Source organism: Prosopis cineraria, unplaced genomic scaffold (genome assembly GCF_029017545.1).
Source record: "Prosopis cineraria cultivar Desert tree isolate PC_DT_omini unplaced genomic scaffold, ASM2901754v1 PC2206, whole genome shotgun sequence".
In the NCBI taxonomy this organism is placed as follows: Eukaryota; Viridiplantae; Streptophyta; class Magnoliopsida; order Fabales; family Fabaceae; genus Prosopis; species Prosopis cineraria.
In genome coordinates this window covers 12,411-19,038 of record NW_026557531.1, presented here as the reverse complement: position 1 = coordinate 19,038, position 6,628 = coordinate 12,411, and the positions used below count along the sequence as shown (strand labels likewise).

The window sequence follows — 6,628 nt, the reverse complement described above, 5'->3', positions numbered from 1 at the left end:
AGCTAAATCTTTCATCCTTAAAACTTAAAATATTATTCTCCGCTTTTGATTTTCATCCTCTCCAAGTGGGACTTGCCGTTGAGATTCTGGGAGAAGAAGTCTTTGAAGTATCTTCCATTAGAATCCTCCTGAACAGAGCCTGGTTCTCGGGATTTATCAAGCTTTTGAAAGGCCCGATCTCGGCCTCAAACTTGGGGTTGAAAAACATGGCAATGGAGATTCTCTTTTTCTTTGTTCACCGCTGCTCTGTGCTCTATGCTGCTGTATGCCCCGTTGCTGAGAATCTGCACATTCACGTACCAAAAGCATCATCATCATCAAAATCATATAGCTAGCTAGGTGAATAAGCAAGGATAGGTCATGAACCATATTAAAAAAGTGGTAGTTAAAATTAATCAGATACAAATACAAGCAGCGGAGGAAATCTGCCTTCATAGTTGAAGTGGTGATTTTTATCTTCCTTAGAGTACTATACGTGAATATCTTGTTTTCAGCCAGTGATGAAAACTACCTTTTTCCCCATCAGCCAGATTCCATATTACCTGAGCTATTATGCGGTGGCTTGTTTATATGAAACACTTACTGGATTAAAAAAATGTGAAAATGGGTGGAAATGGAAATGTTGTCTTTTGTTTGTTAAACTTTTTATATGAAAAAAAAAAAAATCAAACTTCACTCTCTCAACTATCTGAGCTAGGTGCAATATTGTCGTGTGTGTGTGTGTTATATGTATATATATTAAATATAGGGGGGAATGCTCTATCGTGGTGGGCCGGTTATTAAAACTCGGCATGATTAGTATAAACTTAATCTCGTGAATTGTTACGTATGGAAATACTCAGAAATATGAATTAGTGTCACTTCATATTTTATATTTAACATGTAAGTCGTGGCCTTGTGGGAAATATATTCAACGAAACTTGATGGCTTTCGAAAGAAATAATCTCTTGAATTGTTATGTATGGAAATACTCAGAAATATGAATTAGTGGTCACTTCATATTTTATATATTTAACATGCAAGTCGTGGCCTTGTGGGAAAATATATTCAATGAAACTTGATGGCTTTCGAAAGAAACAAGGAGGTCATGATTGAGAATCAGGATTAAGTGGGGATCGTGGAAATTAAAAAAGTGGAGGACTGAAAGCAAGAAAAATCAAACCGTGTGGCCAGATGCAATAAACCACGTGCAATTCATTTTTTAAAAATTATAGCGAGGAGGAGTGGATAGAGATTGACGGACACGATGAACAGACCTCCATGATGTCTCCAACGTTAACTACAAAGGCATCTGCCAGAAACCTCACTGGGATCCAAACCCCATCTTTCTTTATCTCCAGACCTTCCACTCCATTCACCTGATGAAGTATCGTTATCCCTGTCGCGTCTGAGTGTGGTGTGAGCCCTACTACTAACTCTGGCTCTGGACATGGAGGATAGTATGTCATCCTACCGACTGCATCCCGTCTCGAAACAGTTCCTCCATCTCCTTCATCTCTATCTTTATTGCTTCTGCCAGTAGTCCAAAAAGTCCCATTGCAAGTTTCCTCACCTCCTTGAAGTATGTCTCCAGGGTATCCCTGTGCTTGTTTATATTTATATATATATAATGTATGTATATTTATTAGGTGTACGTGTTGAGGTACAGTTGGAGATGTTGTGCTGAACTGACAGACCTGAGTGACGGAGGTAGTTCTGGGACCAGATATGGTTTTCTTCTACGAAGAGGGTTGAATCACGGCGTAGAATCTGTTCCCCAGTCCAGCTTTTGATCTTTGCATCTGATGACAGTTCCATAACCTTGAACATCGCCTGGTCTGATTTGGTACTTCTTCTTCTCTTCGTTGGGGAGCTGGAAGAATTTCTCGATCTCGATCTTCAGTTTCCCTAGGAGCTCAGTGCTCACTCCATGGTTTACCACCTGCATACATGCAAAACAGCAGGCACACAGTTCCTGAACGTTTTATAACGGGAAAGGCGTCTCTTCGAAGCAATCAAGAGGCTTGCAAATTTATGTACGGAAACTTCTCTCTCTTGAGAGATCCACTGTGCTTTAGTGACTGTAAGATGCATCGACAAAAGAATATTGCAAAATGGGTGACTGGCCATGGACAGTCATCAATAATATAATGACCCATCCTTTTATTTTGTGAGGATCAGAATCAACTAATAATTTGAAGTGACAAGGGAAAATGGAAGACAGACTTGGACACCGAACGCGTAATTTTAGATTTTGAAAAGATTAAGTTAACATGCAGACTGCTTGCAGAAAAGAAACGGGAAAGAATCACCGGATTAACAGAACCTGAAAGAAACCCCAGTCCTTGCAGGTTGAGAACAAGTTGTGAAGTTGAGTGTCTCTGTCATTGCAGGATCCAGGAAGCTTTTCCAGTCCAATACGGGAATGGTTGGCAAAGGAATGGATGTGACGATGGGTTTGAATTAGAGGTTCTCGTTCAGGGCGAATATACTTTGTGGTATTGTATTAAAGGGCATCCTTGCCATGTCGTCCATGACCCTAGAACTGAACCGGTGCTCCTGAAAACGTTGGCCATTGGTAAAAGCAAAGCAATAAGCTACTTAGTGAAGCAAGCTCTAGCCGCCACATGTATATAAAGACGATATAGGTATAGCAGATGGTATAGGTAATGGTATTGCTATTTATGCAGTGCGCGCGCGCAGGTGGAGTGTTCTTTTCGGACTACCCGGCCAAATATTTAAGGTTAAATTAGTAAAGGAACTCGTGCATTGACTAATTTTGACCAATAAAGGATATTTAATGTAGCAGAATAGAACCATTGTAACTTTGTCGAGTTTGCATAATAAATGAATGTACAAATGCAGCAGATGTTCCTTCCATGGATAGCCAAGTTTATGGAGAATTTGCATTTGAACTCTTTAATGTTTAACGTATGTAGTTGTCTAATGGAAACTCGAGATGCAACTGCGCTTCAACGTAAGGTAGGTATAATTTAATCTATCTTCAAAAGTTGAATATAGGCTTTTCAACTTTAATTTTACTTTATTCTATATGACATTTTGGTTAACTTTTACGATCTAGATTGGCAATAACTCATTCGTATACATGTAATTTGACCGTAAAGATAGGATAGAGAGGGGTGATTATGCAATGCATTGAAATAATTAATAATTTTAAATAATAAATCATAAAATGACAAATAATTGACTTTTATCAAAGCTTAATAGCTGGCTAAAAAAATTTAAAAACTTCAGAAAGCACAATAGGAGACACTATTGAAGAGAGGACAATCGCAGAGAGATTAATTCTGATTGTGTCATACTAGGTACTGATAGTCTAGATCTCCTAGCTTAGAATCTTCAGAAGTAACCTTCTTTCCTACGAAAAAAAACTCAATTGCCAGCCTGTTTGGATTGCATAGGTCAATTTTTTCAGCCAAATAATCAAGTTTAACCAAAAATTATCCAAACAGTCAAAAAAAACTTGTGCTTATAGATTCAATTAACCGTTAAATATATATTTTCTTTTTAAATAAAATTTAACAAATTTAATAATATGAAAATATAAACTTATCAATATTTAATTTTGAGAAGTAATGTCTTTTATGATAATTTGCACATCTAAAATCAATTTCAAAAAAAAAAGTATCTAAACAAATTACATTATAATATAATCCAATATAATTAAAATTAATTATATTAATTAATTATTTTTTATAATCAATTATATGTAATTGAAATCCAAACAGGCCTTGCAATTGTTAGGAATAAGCATGCAAGTGAAAGTAAACAAGATAAAATAATTAAAAATTTATAATAGAGAAAATGATAAAAATATGATGTAAAAAATTTAACATGAAAAAAACTCTCAATGTTGTGAGGGACAAAAAACCTACAGGCAATGAGTAAGAAATTTCAATATATAGAAAATGAGAATTACAATAATTATCTTTGATATGGGTGATGGAGAGAAAATATGTATGCATGTATGTAAAGCTTTTCATTAGTTAAAAATATTATCTTGGATAATAATAAATATATTCTAAAATCTCAAATGGAGATATGATAGATTTATATTAAGATAATATATAAAATAATCATAAAGGATTATAAGATTTGAATCATAATCTTAATAAATTTCTCCTTAATTTAAATTTAATCATGCTTATCATTGTCAAATAGCCCCAAAGGGCAATCAAGTGCTGTTAATACCAGCTAATCCCAAGCAATGTTCGAACTTAATATCAAGAAAAGGCTTCATAAGTATGTCTATAGACTGTAAGATCTTGAGATGTATGAATTTTTTTCACACAACAATTTCACCAATTGCGACAATATCTCTAATAAAGTGATATATGATAACTATGTAATTAGTCTTTGAGTAATACCTGTCATTTTAGTCAAATGAACAACACTTTGATTATTATAAAAAGCATTGGCAACTCTTTGGACAACATTAAGTTCAATAATAAGACCTCACAATCAAATATCTTCCTTTACCGAGGCAGGGGATTGTGGTGAAATTCTATTTCATGCCTCTCTACTCTATTTTTGTGTATTAATATTGTAAAATTGTCAACTAGATCATATGTCATTATTTTGTATTACTTGTAGTAGTATAATGTACAACTTGTATATTTTATGCCTTGAGTTAGTTAGTTTTAGTTGTATACCTATAGCTAGGGTTAAAATACTTATTGTAACATCCTGATTTTTATATAATAAAGAAATTGTAGAATTTAGATTTTGAGGAAAAAAAATAATAAATAGAAATTTATATTATTTGAGATTATTTAGAAATAATATTATGGTTAGGTATTTATTATAAATTTAAAAATTTAAATTTAAAATCACATAAGCAATATTTAGTTAAGATATAATACATAAATAATTTTTTATGTGTGTGTTAAAAAAAGAGAAGGTAGAAGGAACAAAAAAAAGTGGGTGAAAAGTTGTTGTTTCTAAGTACCACATTGGTTAGATGAAGGAAGAGAAGAGGTGCCTTCATGTATAAAAAGGAGGGGGTGTGTGCATTAGAAAGCATGAGAGGCTAAGATACAATTTAAAGGAAATTGCAACTTATGGCCCAAAAATTTGAATAATTAATTCAGACCTATAGTTTTTTTTAATATAATTTTGGGACCCACAATCCCATTTTTATATTATTTTTCTCTCTTCCTCTCACGTTGCTCGGCGTTTTCTCACCAAGGGGGATTATTTTCTTTTTCTTCAGGTATGTTCTAACTTTTTTGTTTAGATTAGCATTTAAAAAATTATTTAATTACAAAATTAATTTTATAATTATTTTCTAAATAGTATTAGCTTTCTAGTGATATAATTATTTTGTAGAATAGAGTAAATATTTTGATTAGAATTTTCTATAGGATAGTTAATCTAATGATATGATTGATTAAAAATATAGGTTGAAGTTCTTAGGGATATAATAAATATTATAGAATATTTTTTTGAGGTTGAAACTCATGTTTAAGAATTTTTGAGTTAAACTCTAGATCTATATAGTTAAATTTATGTTGAATCTGAGATGTAGGGATGAACCTCTGATTATTAAATATTTATTTAAGTATGAATAGGTATTTTTGAGGTTATAGAAAGGTGATTTGAGGCTTCAGGATAATTATAAAATTTTTAATTTATTTTTGGACGAATTTTTAGAATATAGAAGGATGAAATTGTGATACTAGAAGTGATTGAGGCTTAAAAATAGTTTATTAGGGTACGAGAATTTTAAAAAAGAATTTGGGAAGTTAAATGAGGCATAAATCTTAAATTAGTATTAATATGGATTATAGATCTAAGACTTTCTAACTCTTTAAATTAGAATTATTATTTTAATGTAAAATTAATATATAGTATTATGAAATAACTATGTAGATTGTGTTGACAAAGATAGTGATGAAAGAGGAGTTGTGAAGGGGAACTTATTATTCAAGACACAAGGTAACCATTATTAATATGTTGTGATAAGTGTGTTTGTGAATAGTTATGTGTTGTCTTGTTGTTTGAAAAAATTATGAATTATTGAAAATAAATACTGTTATATACTTGTTTGAAATTATTGCCAAGTGGGTCAAAAATTTATTTTTGTTTTATCATGATGAGATATTATTATTCAGATATATTCCTGTTTAGATATTTGAATGATGCATGACTTGTCAGGGTATTTTAATGTATGGTGTTAATGAAAATTTCTATTCGGTTAATTATTACCATGTGGTAAGCCCTCATTGGACCCAATGAGTGGCGTGTCGCTTGGTCCAACTCACCTTTGGCCGGGTGATTTGGCGTCCGAGCATGGTGAAAGGAGGATATAAGGTGCAGTCATATAATTAAATACTTGTTCGGTTTGTTTGAAAATATTGTTCGGTTAAATGTTTTGTGTGCCCACTTAGCAATCGCATGATTAGTTACATCCGCATGTATCATTACATATTAATTTTTGGTTACTGAGACTTTTAAGTCTCATTCCCCGTGGTTAATATTTTTACAGGAGCGAGTTCGACCGAGAAAGCACCAGAGGCGTAACTTTGGTGTATGAGACACCATCTTTTATGTTGCCTCTCATTTTGTATTATGCAATGTATCTTGTGCCAACCTAGGACATTTCTTATTTTGACAACATGTAAACTCT

General features: G+C 32.7%; 1 pseudogene; it reads right to left on the bottom strand.

The window, feature by feature from the left end:
• Positions 1-32: 32 nt before the first annotated feature.
• Positions 33-2,555, bottom strand: LOC129301564 (protein SRG1-like; annotated as a pseudogene).
• Between the last annotated feature and the right edge of the window lie 4,073 nt (positions 2,556-6,628).